Source organism: Ursus arctos, unplaced genomic scaffold (genome assembly GCF_023065955.2).
Source record: "Ursus arctos isolate Adak ecotype North America unplaced genomic scaffold, UrsArc2.0 scaffold_3, whole genome shotgun sequence".
Taxonomy (NCBI): Eukaryota; Metazoa; Chordata; class Mammalia; order Carnivora; family Ursidae; genus Ursus; species Ursus arctos.
Window position 1 is genome coordinate 26,990,696 of NW_026622985.1, and position 19,027 is coordinate 27,009,722.

Sequence of the window (19,027 nt, forward strand, 5' to 3'; positions counted from 1 at the left end):
CTCAGAAGTGGTGCAAAGTTACACACACTTGAATGCAAGGCCCGTTGTGGGTTGGTATTCAGGTTTCAGTAAAATTTCTCTTAAGTTTATTTTTCTATAAAACCAAATACGAATCAGTCTTTAATAAAGGCACCACGTTTTTCAAAAGTGGACTTTCAAACAGTGATATGAGAACTGTGGTAAATAATGGTAAGGTACACATGAAGGGAAAAAAATGTATGGGAAAAACACATGGGAAAAAATGAATAGGTAATAGTGTGCCCAGTTATCTCCAAATCAAAGTCTTCCACTGAGAAATGATCATTATGTTTCATGAAATAAAGATGAACAGCAACTCTGAAGTGGATGTAAATTGTATGCGGAGTCATCTGAAACTTTTGAAACATAACGTCATTTGCAATTTTGAAGAGGTTTGCGTGTAAAATTTCTTTGTAAATCATTTATTTACAACTCAGAAGGAATTTCCTCACAGAAGCTATATTATTCATGATGTCCTGGTGGTTGGGTTTCAGAACAAGAACACAAAAACCTGCTATGTCCCAAATGGACCTAAAAGGGTACAACCTACAACTTTCTCTTTGCCACTAGAGCAAACCCACGATGCCCTGAGGCTTCTTACACGTTACTTCAGGAGACAGTGGAAAGCCGCATCTGAAAAAAGCATACCATACTGAAGAAAGTGTCTGCCAGGTCACAATGGGACTTCATGTCAGAACTATCTATTACGAAGGTCACTGCCCCATTGGGAAGGTCACTGTCTCAGGTCCCACACTGGCCTGTTTTCTGGGTAATGGTTCTCACCCAAACTGCAAGAAAGTTAAACTCAGGAGAGTCCCAAGCATGTGTGCCTGGAAAAAGCCATCCACATCATAATGGTCTCTGCATTCCCTCCTCCTCCCAAATCTTTAAAATACTGTATGACTCACTGGAGTTCTTTTTTCTATGTGGCCTTATCTTTGATAATATGCTAATTATCATTATTTTTTATTATGTTCAATTCACCAACATATATTACATCATTAGTTTTTGATGAATAATTACAAATTGCCAATAATATATCAATGATGAACATTGACAATTAATATTCTTAATTATGCTTAATTATTAATAATGTACAAATTTTTTAAAGATTTTATTTGTTTATTTGACAGAGAGAAAGACAGCGAGAGAAGGAACACAAACAAGGGGAGAGGGAGAGGGAGAAGCAGACTTCCTGCTGAGCAGGGAGCTGGATGCAGGGCTCGATCCCAGGACCCCAGGATCATGACCTGAGCGGAAGGCAGATGCTTAACCAACTGAGCCACCCAGGCACCCCAGTAATGTACAAACTTTTATTAACAATCTAGCTATATTTTGTTGGGCACCTATACATCCCAAACACTTAACTCACTTTACTTCTCATCCTCACAACTCTGAAAAAGGAAAATTTATTATCCCCAAAGTACAGAGGAGGAAACTGATGTTGAGAGAGATTAAAACTATAACTTTAGTCATTCACCTCTAAACTGAGCTAGGTTTCAATTTAACTCCTCTGCACTTAACCACTATACTTTCATTAATTAACCAGTTCATTCATTCATTCAACAATTGTAAAGTACCTACTTTGTGGCATGCAGGGTTCTGAGAGAGTTTTAACTTTAAGAGGCAAATGTGCTTTGAGGAATTTAATCTAGGCAGAAGTAGAGGGGAGTGGATCAGGGGAGAGACAGAAGTACACGGAAATAAAGGCATATAGGATGGAGGAAGAAGAATAGGATAAGGGTCAATAGATTTACATTATGATTTAGGAGGATCAAACTACAGGGACAATTTTAAGTTTATAATATTATATATTTGATATAGTTATAGAGTATATACCATATATATTATTGTAACAGTTTATTATATTATTATGTAGTTTATTTTTATTATTTATTATTATAGTTTATTGTAACCATTATATACAGCTAGAGAGAGACACACTTTCATTTTCCGATGACAAATCCCATACCAAATAATAGATTTTTACAACTGACCTCCACTTGCTTTGAATAATAAAACCCACTTCTTGGACAGGCATCAACCAACCAGAAAGGTATGATATTATGTTTACCCTATTTCATGCTTTCTGAAGATGTGAAGAGTAGGCTGCTAGTCATGTAAATATAGAGTGCTATAAAAGTAATATATTTATGTGAGATAAAAAGTTGAACTTCTAACTAAAAATGGGATATAAAGGAAAATGTTCTACATGGGATTTTCTTTTTCAGATTTTAATGTGACAGTGGTATACAAACAGAAGCTGCATAAGGAAGAAAAATATTTTTGCCAATATAGAACCAAGTTTAGGAAGATCTGTGGCTGAGAAGTATGCACCACTCTGGAGAAGACAGAAAAATAGGCTCCTATTATAGTGTATGATAGTATATGGCGTGATGGTACTCAGGAAACAAAACCAGAACAGCAGCCATGGAACTAGGGATAGAAATATTTTTTATCTACTTGTCAGTTATTAAAAAGAATCTGGTGAATATTTATAGATAATCAGAGGTACTCCGGGATGTTCAATCACTATCTGAGTACCACATCACTAGTATTTGTTGGCACCGTGATATTTCTACATCCCTTGTTTTGAGAGTTCTCAAGTATGAAACACTGGTCTTTGTATTAGTAAGTTTTTCCAAGCATGCTGATGTGAGCTCTGGCCAGATGAATGGTAACTACCTGCCTGCATGTCCTCCACCACCATCCCCCCCACCATCCCAGCTCTTTGTGTCCTCACATTTCCAACATAAAATTTATATATGTATAAGTCTGTTATGGTTCAAGGGAATCAGTTCACAACATCCACTTCTCCCTAGCTGGGTTTTGAAACAAGTAAGATAGAGGAATAGAAAGAAAGAAATAAAAATACTAGCTTTGTTACTGATGAAGCAGATACATATCTTGGCTTATGTGTGCAGCATCCCAATGCTTGGGCACTGGTCTCCTTACCTGCACCCTGGTGTTAGACAGACTCATCCACAGAGTCATAGGCATAGCTGCAGCTTTTACTTCCAAGCTTACCATAGGGCCAGTGGCAGACCTAAGCACCTGCTCTGCACGAACAGATGGATCCCAAAATGTGGTAAGAAGGAGCTGGCAAAGCAAGCCCTGTTCCTACTCTCGAACTCACCAGTGAGGCACAAATGAGGGTAGGGAGAAGTCAGGAAGGTTATGCTATTGGATATTCCTCCAAATGGAAGAAAACATCAGGAATTAGTAACTCCTCAAATAAAAGCAACATGAGTAGCCGTCAATCACAGACATAGTGATGGATCAAGGCATGAATAACGCTAATCTTTCTACTTATTCAGAAACCATTTACTGAATATCTACTTCCTGACAAGCACGAAGCTACCATCTGAAATGCAAAGCATAGAAAACACAGCATCTAATCTCCAGTAGTTCTCATTCTATAACCCTGCAATATATGCAAAAGAGAATTTTAAAAATAATTTGCGATATTCATAAATAAGAGATTTACATTTGATTATTAGAATCTTTGAATTTTATTTAAATTATAAAATCATCAAGATAACCTCTATATCCTTTTATAGACAAAATATAGTCTTGAGAAACAACAGACTACTTTAACTTCAATCAACTTCAATAATTCAATTCTTATCAGATGTGTTACATTCTCAATTCTTTCAAGACCAAAATTTCCAAATTTTTGTCTTTATAATAATCCGGATTTTTTTTTTTTTTTTTGCCTCCTAAATATGTGATGCCTCTCCATCAATGCCTATACTCCATTTATTTAACATAAATACTTTAAGAGTTCTATAAAAGTGAAGAAGAATCGCATTTTGTTCCATTATTCTTTCAAACATGGACTTCATTAGAACATGATTCTTTGGGTCTTTGCCAAGCAACTGAGATATAGATAAAGCAGTATAACAAGAACCTTCTGGTTCTTTTAGAAACAAGCACCAATCAATAGGATTATGCTAAATTTCATGCTGTAGCAGGTCATATTTTATCAAGGTTTTACTGCATTTACCATGAACAACAGCCCACTATATAGATTCTTTTATTAGATCTCATAGTAGTGCTATAAGCCTGGAAACTTTCCACCATAACAGTTTTACTGTAAATGTTGAAAGTATTAATATATTACAAAAGCAAAATAAGATTATTTTCATATAACTTCTAAAATATGTGAAAGCATATACTCTTTAAAAATGTTTACTGTTTTACAAATGAATATTTGTACATATAATAGAAAGGAAAATGGCTACTATTTGTTCAGTGTTGGGTAAGAGCCACTGAGTTTAGGGGCTTACATACATTATCTCATATACTTCATGACAGACCTGTGAAATAGATAATATCAGCTCTGTCTCATACCTGAAGAAATAAACATAAAGGAAATAAAATTTAGCCAAAACTGAAGTGCTTAAGTAATTGCTCAAATCAGAGTTAAGAATTATGAGCAATGCTGCATATGAACAAGGGTCTGGAGAACTCCAGGCCTACACTCTTAAAATATCCTGCCTCTAAAAATCCAACTGAATCAGCGTACATATCCATATAAAGTCTCTCGCATGTTGTTCACTGCCAATAAAAATAAGTACAATATGTAATATGTTTGTATAGCATACATTATATTATCTATTCACATATAAAAATAAGCATATATAAATTATAGACACTTACCTTATTTATAGACATGCTTAAAGATGGATTTGAAACTATGCACTGAATCTGATTAAATACCCAGATTCAACTAGATGCCTACGTGTTGCATATAAATCCAAGCACTTACTGGTACAAAATAAAAGCCTAACACGTCATATATTTACACCAGCAAGCCCAAAGCAGACTTGGAAGAAATTATACCATAATACATATACACACATACATAAACAAATATACACAAATATATATGTCTCCTATATGGCTCCTAATTAATATGACTGATGAATTAAATAAATTGATCAAACCTTACCATGAAGTTGAGTCTGCAGGAAATGGCATGTGCTGTGAAGACATAAATAATATATTCCTTTAAAATATGAATTATGAAATGAAGATGCAGTATATTTTTTGTTTTATTTTTAACTCCCAATTGAAAAGCCAGCATACTTTCCACATCTAACCAGTTTCCAGGTGATGCTCATGGTGCTGGCTCAGGGACCACAGTTTGTGAAGTACTCTTAAGAAACTCAAAAGTATAATATCAAACCTTGGCCTCTGCTCTTAACCCTCACTGGGCAGATCAAATCTCTAGTTATCATCTGTTCTGCAAGGATGTGAATACGTGAGGACTGTCCTTAATAGCAAGTAGTTTAAGCAAAGTTGTTCCCAAGAACCCTAATATATTACCTGAGGAGTTTCTAAAAATCCCAGGGGTTACTCAGGCCCTATCCAATACTAATTAAATAGAAACCTCTGTGTGTGGAACTCAGGTACTAGTAATTCTAAAGCACCCCAGGTGATTACAAAGTGCACCCAAGTTTGAAAATAATCGACAGTGAGAAAAATCTAGCAACGTCCATACCAAGTGGTGGCAAGCAGCTGCCTGCATTCAGCAGAGTTTAAGGACGTAAAGATTGTCCATCTTAGGTCACTTCCCATATATTGTTCTTCTATCAAATGTGTAAAATTTTATAGTTATTTATAACTGTATAATCAGTACAGAAGTGCTTTAACTTTTACAAATATAAAAGATATTTATAATATAATTATGGTTTTTCTCTTAATCTCTCTCTGTGTCTCTCCCTCTCTCTTAAGTTGTGCACGTTTCTTAGATCCCCAAATATAGCCTAGAACTATGGATTGTGTTCTATATGCCAGGATGATACCACGGGTAAGTTGGAAAGTGGTGTGTAATTGTTCAAATATAGAATCTAGTGTCTAGTATTAGTTCAAATTTGAATTCAGACTTGTTAGTTGTATGACCTTGAATAAGGTCTTCCAACTTTTAATCTGTAAAAAAGAGCCTAATGACAGCACTTGCTTCCTACAATTATTGTGTAAATTAAATAAATGTCAGGAAGTAATAAATGTATAGGAAGGACTTAAATAAAAGTTGTTTTATTATATTTCATTTCTTTAAATTGGTGTGTCATTTACTTTAATTAAAAAAGAAATCACCTCTTTAAAAAAAAAGCGGGGGGGGGGGGCATCTGCGTGGCTCAATCGGTTAGGCATCTGCCTTCAGCTCAGGTCATGATCTCAGAGTCCTGCGACAGAATCCCGCATTGGGCTCCCTGCTCAGCAGGAGTCTGCCTCTCCCTCTCCCTCTGCTCCTCCCCCTGCTCCTATTCTAACTCTCTCTCAAATAAATAAAATCTTTTTAAAAAATCACCTTTTCAACAGTCTTATCTAAAATCCATGAGCAGATTATTTCTGATCATTGTATCAGTGTTGAGTTTTGTTTAATAATTACAGACAAAAACTCATGCTGTTGCCTTTAACAGAAATTAAATGAATATGGTGATTAAAATGGGGATGACTTTGGCTAAGAGACATTGGAGTCAGCTTATAAATGAAATTCAGTCATAGAGACATAAAGTGGGAAAATTCCTGAAAAGTGTGTAAGGAATTTTATAAAATTAAGTTCTCAAACTTCTCCTAACCCTTATTAATAAACATCTTTCAATATAGTAATTGGTTGTATCTTATGCTTCTAATCTTTAAAGATTTTATTTATTTTAGAAAGAGACCGTACGAGCAGGCAGAGGGGCAAACGGAGAGGGAAGGCAGACTCCTTGCTGAGCATGGAGCCCCATACAGGCAAGATCCCACAACCCCGTCACCCCAAGATCATAGACCCCCATATCACAATTTCCAGATCAAGACCAGAGCTAAAACCAAGAGCTGGATGCTCAATTGATTGAGTCACCCAGCCACCCCACTATGTTTCTATTCTTTAAGCTAGAAATCACTAAAGTCAAACACGCAACTTTTGAAACACTCTTCACTCTAAATTTTTTTTAATTTATATTATTTATATTTGCAGCTTTTTAAGTGAACATTTCTTGCATATCAAAAATATATTAGTTATGCCATGATAAAGTAACTTGCTTGCTCACACTGAAAAACCTCTATATCATTAAGTAATTTATTCACAAAGCCTTCTTAGTATGTGTTATGCCACTGTTTACTCAGAGTAGAGAATGTATTTTAAAAATATTCAAGTACCGCCTGTTAAAAATAACTTCCTTACTTGGGATAATATTAAGGATAATTTCTTTTATTTTTAATCAAGCAATTCATATATTATATACATACAGGCATTATTTACTTTCTATTTACTATAGCATTATTAATATATAAATACTTAATATTTATTAATTGCCCTTTTACAATATTTTTTGTGTTAGAATCTTCTAAAATAAAAATTAAGAAAACCCTAAGATGAATAACATTTGAATTCAATATATTTTGTTGAACTACTATGAACAAGATACTATAAAAGTAGTAAATAAGTATGGTGAGATAACCTAAAAACAGGTTATCAGACTTTTACTGTAAAGGGCAAGATAACTAAATATTTTAGGCTTTGTAAGCCACTTACAGTCTCTGTCGTATTATTTTTCCCCTTCTTCAACAAACATTTACAAACATTAAAAACCTTTCTTGGCTTGGAAGCTATTTCAAAACAGGCTATGCTGGATTTGGCTCATGGCCTGTAGCTGGTTGACCTTTGACCTAAAATGCTTTTAGAGAATATTACCATTAATACCACTGTGGTTTTTGAACCAAGATTTGAGTAATACCATCTGCAAATTTTCAATCACATTCAGAGAACATTCATGAAAGTGACTAAAACTTGAAAATGGTTACAAGTCTGCATAATTAGTCCAGAATTGTGGAAACCCAACAATTCACTAACATTGTATAACACCGAGTTATACAATAGTAACACTGCCAGAATAAGCATATAGAACACCTAAAACAGAGACAGCTGTGCATGATTTACTTTAGTTTTAGCCATAAAATTCAATATTATGTGCTAGGAATCTGAATTATAAGGCAAGGAATAAAAAGGCACAGACTTCTAGTAATGAAGTGTCAGCCACAAAAGAGGAAAATAAATGCAAATATTACATATACTTGAATAAAAACAATATTCAGTAACATAGGATGCAATTATTTGTTCATGAATCCATATCCAAAAACATATGCATAGTCTTATTTTTAAAAACCATGCACAATGACTTCTATTTTTATGTTGGAAACATTCCTCATACCCTCAAAATATAAATCTCTAAAATATAAGTTTCCATTATATGGGAAAGATTAAATGACACTATATTGATACAATATAAACATAGTATATGTGGTTGATAATATTCCATTAATAATGTTATGGATAAGCCAGTTAAAAACTGCTTAGCCATCTTTTTTTAATGTTGCTTTTTGTTATTTTTCAGAAGATTTTTGAGAAAGTGATCATATGACATATGCATATGTGTGTGTATGTGTGTGTGTGCACGTGTGTGTGTATATATATACATATACGTATACGTATACGTATACATACACATATATGTATATGTATATATACATATACGTATATGTATACGTATACGTATATGTATATATATACATGGTATCCATTCATGTATTTTAAGAATCACTGAGCTTGAAATAGGATATTTGTTCCTAAAAGACTGTCTTTACTTTAGCCTGGAAGTTTTTGTAGTCATTATCAATCTTCTATTCTAGGGAAGGGGAAAAAAAGAACTATACTAGAACCATTTCAAGACCAATTGACTTTATTGCCTACATACCGATTCTGCAGAATTGTCTGGGAAATGAAGCAGAAGGAAGCTGCTGAGAAAGCACAGTAGGAATCTATCTAGAAAAAAAAATTAATATGAACTAAATCACATCATCTTGGTATATTACAGAATGTCATTAAGAAGGATGAAAGAGTGACTATGTTTTAATTGAAAAAAAAAAACAGGAGGTACATGTCTGCAATTATGAGCGCCAATTCATATAACACACAAATAAATATAGTATATGTCATATTTATTACAGTAAATAATAATAAGTATTCTGATGTATACATATATAAATGCAAAATTTGCATATATAAAATTTTCTATTTGTTGCCTCTGAAACATGTTCTAATCATTTAGCTCTGTCTTCAGGTCTGTTAATCAGAGACATTTATCTTATTGCTGGTTAAAACATGACCAGTTAACCACAGTTTAGGGTTTGAGATTCACTGGTTTTGTGCTCTACTGACACTCCAAGGGGCAGCTGCTGTAGATCAGTTGGAGCCATTACTAAAAGAAAGAGGAAGTCATCTGAGAGAAGGACTTCTGTGCCCACAAAATAATCTGTAATTAGGAGCGCTTCTTTTACAGAGAGATACTGAGGCACTAGAGAACTGCTGTTGAAAAAGAGGAAAAAATTGTAGTTGTGCATTTAAGCACTGAATACACATTCCCTAACTCCTGCTATGCAAGATCTGTCAGTTTATGCTTCCCATAGGCTTATTTACACAAAACATCTATCTAAATGGGAACATAAACACATTTTACATTTTAACATGTTCTCTTTGTTATTGTCAAATATGCATTACCTAACAGCTTCATTAAGGAGATACTAAGTCAATTTTCAGACTTCCACATCAGTGGATTCATAGAGTTTCAGCATGGCCCCTGTTTGGTGACGAAGCTGCCTTGACTAATCATGTTCATTTACTTGTGCTGTCATTTGTTAATTATTTGAACAATATTGCTATTTTATTTGCTAGGATCTGTAAAGATCCTATTTTTTATTTTTTTTATTTTTAAATATTTAAAGATCCTATTTTTTATTTTTTTTATTTTTAAATATTTAAATACTTTCCTCCTCTCAAGGTTTGGGTAGAAAGACATGTAAAGCACAAGAATGAGGCTTGCTAAAAGAGAAGTATATGAGAAGGACATTGTAGGCATAAGGAATGTATTGGTAAGTTTACCTATACAGAGAATACAAACTTTAGAGAGAGAACAATGCTTTAGAATAACCTATAAAAATTAGAAGATATTTTCCAGACATAAAAAAAAAAGGATGAATGAAAGAAAAAAGTGAAGTTTAGAAATACCAGAGGATTAATATATCTGACTATTAAGAAACCTTACGTGGAGATTTTTTTAACCTGTTCTGATATTTTGCTTATTTCTAGTAATGAAATAGCAAGTATTTTCCAGTAAATATAATTAGTATTACGAAAAGAGCACAGATATTTAAACATTAAAAAGCTGTCATTAAAGTTCACTTATCATGGAACAACAATAAAGACTTTAAATTAGGTATTTCTGGGGTGCCTGGGTGGCTCAGCCGTTAAGCGTCTGCCTTCCACTCAGGTCACGATCCCAGGGTTCTGGGATCGAGCCCCGCATCGGGCTCCCTGTTCCGTGGGAAGCCTGCTTCTCCCTCTCACACTCCCCTTGCTTGTGTTCCCTCTCTGTCTCTCTCTGTCAAATAAATAAATAAGATCTTAAAAAATAATAAGTAAAAAATAAATTAGGTATTTCTAATTCCAATCTGCTGGAACAAAATTTTGAAATAGACATTTATATGAAGGGAGCTGAAGAGATTTAGTCCTCCAACACTGAAATGTAGCCAAAACTCAGGAAGTTGCCTGTCCAATGTATTTGCACACTAAAATATTTCCATTATTACATAAATTGCTTCATGAAAGAATGGAAAAGTAATTTCTCTAGTTTACAGTAAGCAACATAAAAATTAATTATATGAAAAGAAGTTATGCCGCTCTCGAGGCAAAAATCCTCTTAAATTACAAAAAGTGACAGTTGCTGGTGGCAAATCACATATCTAATAAAAAGCTTATATTTTCTGACATAAGTGTTTTTTTTTTTTCCACTGCTCATTCTCCACTCTGGTATAGTGAGTGAGTGGCTGAAACTTATTCAGCTGACAGCAGGAGTGAAGTCTAACACGTTTTTTTTATATGTCTGCATATTGAAAAAAAAAATAATTTATATTATGAAAACGGACTTCTCACCATATCTTTACTTGCAGAAAAAAATAGAAAACTTTGCCTTAATGTATATAGACTCTTCCACATAGCACATAACCACCAATGAATAGAATGTTGTATTTCTTTCTTGAACTAGTGCTCCTAAATACTAAACTCTTAAATTTTGCTTTATTTAAAACAGAACAAATTTGTTCTGTTCAATACTGCCATCTCAGACTTAATTAAAATGGCAGACTTCCACAACCATTGCATTGCATCGCTATTAGTCTGCACAGAGATACAGTGATAGCAGTGATTAATAGGAATGGTGATTAATAATAAGATGTGTATCAAGAATTGTATCAAATGCAATGGTTGATATTGGCTTTATCTTTAATTTTTCTCTTTAATGTGCTGAATATCAAAGACCTAGTCATATGCCTTTCATCAAAATATTTTTTTCCTCAATAGAAAAGCATTGCCTAGAATCTTTCCAAAAATGCAACAAATCCTTTGGTTAGATGCAAAAGTGTTTGTAAATTTTATAAGAAAGAGACACATTAAGAAACATCACTGCATATTACATAAAGTATTTATACTTCTTCATGTCCTATGCTAAGGTCTACTTTTCAAATTTACAAGGCCTTCCTAAAAATTATGCCTTCAAATGCATAAGCTCTGATATGAAGATACGTCTCCCTTGTCTCAATAAATCTCCTTTGTGTTTTTATAAAATCGACTTTAAAAATCTGGTATTGAAATACTATGACTTTATTTCTGAGTTAGTTCCTATCAAAAGTGTCCATTTTTGTCAGATTGAAGAACTGCTATATGCAAATGGAAACAATATGTTTGAAATGAGATGACTCATTTCACTGTGTCCTCCATGTATTTTTGGAATGTGGACAGTGATGTGATAAACTAGTTTTTATGTTAATTCTCAGAATTCATATCCTCTTATATTTTCCACTGAAATGTCATCATTTTGTGATTTCTGTATAAAGTATATAGTAACTTTTTTCTCTCAGAAATAAAAAATTTTAAGCTAAGTAACAAATGTCACCTTCTTAGTGATGCATCACAAAGTCAACAACTTATGAAACACACTTGGAATTTTGGCCTTCTTTTCCAAACCATAAATTACAACTTCATGAAACTTATGTATAATCATCATCATAAATACGATGCTTTTTCTAAAACCCTTAAACTCAACAATTACTATGCAAAGTAAAAAAGTGTATAATACGATAATTGAAATTATTAAGTATCTTACTGATCTGTGAAAAGTAATGGTTTTATATTTGGAAATGTAAAAAAAAAACTGAAAATACTCAAAAGTATTTGGTGAGTAACTATCAGTGCAAAATCCTAAAATAAAAGCCCTTTAAAATTGTAAGTACTTTTCTGTCCAAAATTATACAATCATCAGGCTTTGTTTTTAGTTACCTTTTCTATACTTTCAATGTAGAGGAATCAACAGAAAAACACCATCTCAGTATCTCTCCTCCAAATAAAATATTTGCTCTAAAGGAATCCTGTAGAGATTTTTTAAGCCAAATAACTCCCCAAAATATAGTCATTTTAAGTTTTGCCTTAAGTGTGTAATTGAAGATTGTGCCTCGGGGCAGCTGGGTGGCACAGTCAGTTAAGTGTCCCACTCTTGGTTCTGGCTCAGGTTGTGAACTCAGGGCCGGGCTCCACTCCGCATGGAGTGTGCTTGAGATTCTCTCTCCCCCTCTGCCCCTCCTGCTGGTGCTCTCATGCTCTTTCTCCATCTCTTAAAAAAAAAAAAAAAAAAAAAAAAAATTCTGCCTTTTATTACTAGAATAAAAAAGTTTGGGAAAGATTTGCTCTGCAGCCTAAATTTATAGCTATTGCCATAATTCTCTATAACAAACGCCCTGAAAAACTTGATGACTCATCAATCATTTATTCTGCCAGGTCTGAGGGTCTATCAGCTGGGGTTTGCCCAATCCTCAGCAGAATCTCTGTTTCAGGCTATAGTAATGAGGCAGCTCTTGTCACTGTGTATCATTGAGCTGGTTCTACTCCACATGTCTTGTATCCTCTTCCTCATACCAGCTGGCTGGCCAGAGCATATTCTCCTCAAGGTAACAGCAGAATTACAAGAGAGAACATGGACTACTGTACAAGGGATTTTAAAGCCCCTACTCACATTATGACTATTCACATTCCATTACCTAAAGCAGAACACGTGGCTGAGCCTAAAGTCAAGGAAAACAAAAATACACTCTGCCTTTAGTAAGACGACTGGTAAGTTATGAAAAAGAGCGTGGATATATAATAATGCGATTTACCAACACAGTATTGGAGGATGCTGACTCAACATTTATTTAAATTCAGCTATAATTTTGAAGACATCACTTCTTGATCATAAAGACATAGACATTATGAACAAATTTATCAAAATAGACAGGTACTCCCTTAAAACTAGTCCCTGAAATTTTAAAGTAAAGCCATTATAAAAGATGAGATATTTGAGCATATTTGGTATTCCAGAGCATTACAAAATAAAATTAAATAAAGATGGATGTCTCATTTAATCATCTTTCACATACAGCTTTTCAGTCTATCTTAGAAATTACTACCTCAGTAAAGACTAAACATTGATTATGTGACTGGGTAAAAATTCTAATTTATGATATCTTAAACTCTCTTTTATTAAAATAAGACTAACTCATATTTCCTTTATCCCTTCTCTGTCCTGAAACAGTAATGTTTTGTTTCCAATTCCTCTTTTCTCCTGGATTTAGTGACCCATAGTTTCTATCTAAATCAGTGGTTCTGAAAGCCTGTTACCTATTAACACTTATCTGAGGAGCTCTTATAAAACAAAAGAAAACAAAATACAAAACACTCATGCCCATGACACAACCCCAGAAACTCTGGTTTAATCAGATTGAGCAGGACTTGAGCATCATTATTGTTTAAAAATCTCATAGGTGATTTTAATTAACTGTGAGGATTGAGAACCAGTGAATACAGTGTGTACAATCCAGTGTGTATAATTTTGTAAATCTTTTGGTTGCAAATATACAGTGACATCAACAGAGGTGTCAAAGAAAAAAGGGAATGTGATATCTTTTGCATATGAATAGTCCAGCGATGGCTTTGGGTTCAACTTGACCAAGGACTCAAAAGATGTGCCCAAGCCTTGCCTTTCTATCTCTTAGCTCTGTGTGGGTACCATTTTCAGGGTAACTTCACCATCACAAAATGACTGCAAGTAACTCTACGGGTGGACCTGTATTCCTCTTCATTCATATTCAATAAAAGAGAACATCTTCTTTCCCCCAGGTATTGAAGAAAATACTATTTTTCACTTAAGTCATAGTCCCTTTCCTAAGTCAATCACTGTAGTCAAAAACATGAAATTTATGCTGCTTGCTTCAGGCCTAAATCCTATGTTTTACCCAAGAGCTAGGAGTAAAAATAGCACCCCCCACATCAAATGCAGGCAAACAAAATTTTGCATTCTGGTTCCATGAAACCAGATTGCAGAGCCTTTATACAGTATTCACATTTGTAATTAATAGGGGTTAACATTTATCTGTTATATGTTGTGACATATAATTTATATTATACAGGTATACATCCTAAATAGGGAAACAATATTAGAATATGCAACAATTATATATTATTGTAATATCAAAGCGTTAACACTAAATACTCAATAACATGAAAGGAAATCCAAAAAAATTAAATTGCCTCTTTGGCTATCGGTAAAATATATTCAGAAAATTCATAAAAAGGAAAAAAAAAGCCCTGTGGAACTATTTTATGATCCTTTCCAAATACTAATTATAGCTGGTACCAAATGCAGTTTAAAATAGACCCCAAATGACTGCTGATTGACTGTTATAATGGAATTCCCAAAGTAGAAATAATCAGGAAAATAAAAAAATCAGTTTGGCATGCATGCTGTTTAATAATGTGCAAAACTGGCAGCTTTCAAATTGTTTTACTACGTGAATCTAAGTAAGAAAATTACAGATAATTTTGACAGTTGTAAGTTCCACAAACATGATTTAAAGAGAATGTAAATGTATGAATAATCAGGATACAAGTGTCCACTGAACTGGCAGATTTCATTGTTCCCAACATAAAGACACCATACAATTATTTTAATTGATTTAATCTAGGTTTCATTCACAAGGGTATAGAAAAATTATACTTATTGTTTTTATGTAAGCTTAATTATATATTACATAGGGAGATCTTCCTATATCAATATGCCTAGGTATATATTTCGAGTGATCATCTTAAGTTAAAATAATCTTTTCAGTAAGGAAATGAATATTATGGTTTTTTTACTTAAATGTTGGCTCTGGCAAATTGATAGGTGATACAAGAATCTAATACACTTACGAATATTCTAAAATTTTAAAATTATACTTATCTATTCCATGATTTTTAAAACTTCAAGCATAATTCACCTCTTTGAACTTAATGAGAACACAAATATATTCGTAAATTATATTATTGAATATTTAATTAAAAATGGATTTCTAGCCTATTTTCTTAATCAAAGATTTAAAATGTTAACAAGTGTTAAGATGACTAGTTACAGTAGAAAATAGTAATTAAATAAGAAAAATTAAATGTGTTACAAGATGGAAATGAAACTATAAAGTGATAAACAGAAAAAAATGAGAGAAAACTAGTCAAAGCTGCAGAGTATGGTAGAAATAGGTTCTCATGCATTTAAATTTCACAAGGAGAGTTTTCAGAAACTGTTATAATTTTTAAAATCTAAATTCAAATGGGGCACCTGGGTGTCTGTTAAGCGTCTGACTCTTGGTTTCAATCCAGGTCATGATCTCAGGGTACTGGGACTGAACCCCATGTGGGGCTCCATGCTAGGCGTGGAGCCTGCTTAAGATTCTCTCTCTTGGGGCACCTTGGTGGCTCAGTTGGTTAAGCGTCCAACTCTTGGCTTCTTGGCTTTGGCTCAGGTCATGATCTCAGCATGGGATCAAGCCCCACCCCCTCAGTGTAGAATCTGCTTATTTCCCTTTCTTTCTGCCCCTCCTCCCCACTCGCTCTCCAATAAATCTTTAAAAAAAAGAAAAAAGATCCTTTCTCTCCCTCTCCCTGTCCCTCTGCCCCTCCCCTCCCCTCTCTTTCTCTCTCTCCTCTAAAAAAAACGAAAAAAAACAAAAAACCAAAAAACAGGCAGGCTCACTGTGAACAATTAACCTCCTCAGATTAAAAAAAATTTAAATCTAAATTCAATTTTCAACTTTATGCTCTTCTTCCAAAATCTGATGATCGGGAAATATGATTATTAATGGTGTTCATTTATGTAACACATTTTCTTTGAGTGCCTAATATATGCCAGAAGCTCTTCTGGGAAGTAAGGATAGTGCTGAAAAAAGTAAAAACATATTAAAAATATCTTACCACCTGGGGCTTATGTTACAGTGAAGGAGTCAGACAAAACAAAAGAAAAATAAGTCAATTCTATGGTATATAGATGTGACAAGTATAAAAGAAAAAGTTAAGCAGAGGAGAGAAATATAAAGCATTGGGAAAGGGGTGGGTATTGAAGAGTTATATGGCAAGGCCTGAAAAGGTGACATTTGATTCAAGACCTAAAACTGAAGAAATAAATTATATGGATATTATTGCGGACTGAAATTTTGTGACCCCACAAATTTATATGTTGAAGCCCTAAACTCTGAAGTAATGGTAGTTGGAAATGAGGCCTTTGAAAGGAAATTAGAGTTATGAGTTCAGGCTCTGGTCCCATTAAATCAATGCCTATATAAGAAGAGGTATCAGAAAACTGGCTTGCTCTCTGCAATGGAAGACAGAGTGAGGAGGTGATCATCTGAAAGCCAGAAAGAGAGCTCTCACCAGGAACCAAGTCACCTGCACCTTGACTGTGGACTTCCCAGCCTCCAAATTGTGAGAAATAAATTTCTGTTTCTTAGGCCACCCCATCTGCAATATTTTGTTATGACAGCCTGAGCTGACTAATATAGATACTAACCAGAACTTGCAGTGTGGTGCATCATTCCTGCGGTGGGAGTGGGCCTGGTGTGCTTGTGTTTGTGGAACAAGGAGACCCATTTGATTAGCTGTGTGCTCAGATGTTCAGGAACGAGAAGTGGACTGGCGGGGAGAGGGTTCACAGAGGTAATGGGGCCTTACCATGTGCGCTCTGGTAGTCACAGAAAGAAATTGGCTTTCACTCTGAGTGAAAGGGGACATCAAGAAGGGTTTTGAGCAGAGTGGTATATTTTTTTGGTATTAAGTAGAATTCTCTCACGAAACTACCTGGGCTTGAAGATTTATTTTTTGGGTGATTTTTACATGCAAATTCAATTTTCTCAATAATTACAGGGCTATTCAAACCACCCATTTCATATTAGATAAGTCGTAGTAGTTTCTATTTTTTGAGGAATTGGTTCATCTAAGTTATCCAATTTGTGTGCATACAGTTGTTTAGAGTATTCACTTACCCTTTGTTATCTGCAGATGTCTATAATGATACCCACTATTTCATTCCTGAAGTGAGTAATGATGACTTCTCTCTTTTTCCTCTGTTCATCGTGATAGTGTTTTGTCAGTTGTAGCAATCTTTTCAATGAACCAGGTTTTTGGTTCATTGATTTTCTCTATTCTTTTTTTCGGGCGGGAGTTCAATTCCATTAATTTCTGTTCTTCATTATTTTCTTCCTTCTGCTTGCATTGGGTTTATTTTGCTCTGCTTTCCTAGTTTCTAGTATCTTGGGAGGTAAAATTATTGTTTGGGACTTTTTCTCTTCTTCTATTCTATTGTTAGCATTTAATGCTATAAATCTCCCTTTCAGCACCATTTTAGCCATATCCCACAGATTTTTATTTTTATTCTGTTCAATATATCCTTTAAAAACTTTGTGGGGTGGGCAGTTTCAGGTTTACAATAAAAATGAAAGGAAGGTACAGAGATTTCCCATATATCACATGCCCACAAACTTGCATAGCCTTCACCACTAGAATGGTGCTAATTTTATCATGGATAAACCTACACTGACACATCAGTCACCCAAAGTCCATAATTTACCTTAGGGTTCATTCTTGGTGTTGTACATTAGATGAGTTTGGACAAATTTATGTTCAATATATTAAGTTTTCCCTGAGACTTTCTTTTTTTAAGATCTTATTTATTTATTTGAGAAAGAGCATGCTCATGCACACATGAGCTGGGGACAGGGCAAGGAGAAGGGAGAGGGAGAGAATCTCAAGCAGATTCTGCACTAAGCGTGAGCCTGAAGGATACCTGGATCTTATGACCCTGAGGTGATTACTTGAGACAAAACCAAGAGTTGGACACTTAATCAACTGAACCACCCAGGCACCCCAAGACTTTCTTTTTGATCCTGGATTAACTAGAAATGTTTAGTTTCAAATATCTAGAAAATTTCCTCATCTTTTGTTATCAATTTTTAGACTGATTACATGGTGGTCAGATAACATACTCTGTGTGATTTATTTTCTTTTTAAGTTTATTTTATGACTTCTTTTTGAAGTTTGTTTTATGGCCCAGGATACAGTATGTCTTAATATATACTCCATGGACATTTGAAAACAATGTGTGTGTTGTACTGTTTTTGGAGTACTCTATAAATATTGAATATATCATTGTTGGTTGTGCTAGGGTCTTCTACATTCTTTCAAGGTCCAACTATAATTGTGAATTTGTCCATTTGTTTTCACTTCTATCAGTTTTGCTCCACATTATTTTCCAGCTCTGGTGTTTGGTGCACACACTTTTAGGATTGTTACATCCTTTTGGTGAATTGATCCTGTTATCATTATGTAATGTTCCTTTCTGTCCCTGGTGATTTTGTTTGGACTAACATCAACTTTATATGATATTAATATAGCTACTCTTGCTTTCTTTTGATTTAGGTTTTCATGGTTTACTTTTTTCAGCTTTTTACTTTCAAACTATGTATATAATTATATTTGAAGTGAATTTCTTGTAGACAGCATACAGTTTCATCAGGATTTTTTAATCCACTCTACCAATCTGTCTTTCACTTGGTATATTTAGACTATTTA

At 34.1% G+C, this 19,027-nt stretch overlaps 1 protein-coding gene across 8 annotated transcripts in view; it reads right to left on the bottom strand.

Annotated features, from left to right (window-relative positions):
- The window catches only part of SEMA3A (semaphorin 3A), an 818,384-nt gene that overhangs the window by 691,084 nt on the left and 108,273 nt on the right, over window positions 1-19,027 (bottom strand). For 4 of the 8 annotated variants that reach the window (XM_057304260.1, XM_057304257.1, XM_057304261.1 and 1 more), the window contains 2 exons: window positions 8,766-8,833; window positions 4,973-5,004 (listed from right to left, as the gene is read on the bottom strand). The gene's annotated coding sequence lies outside the window, so the exon portion shown is untranslated. The remainder of the gene's footprint in view (window positions 1-4,972; window positions 5,005-8,765; window positions 8,834-19,027) is intronic. The other 4 variants (XM_057304266.1, XM_057304265.1, XM_057304264.1 and 1 more) reach the window with 1 other exon arrangement.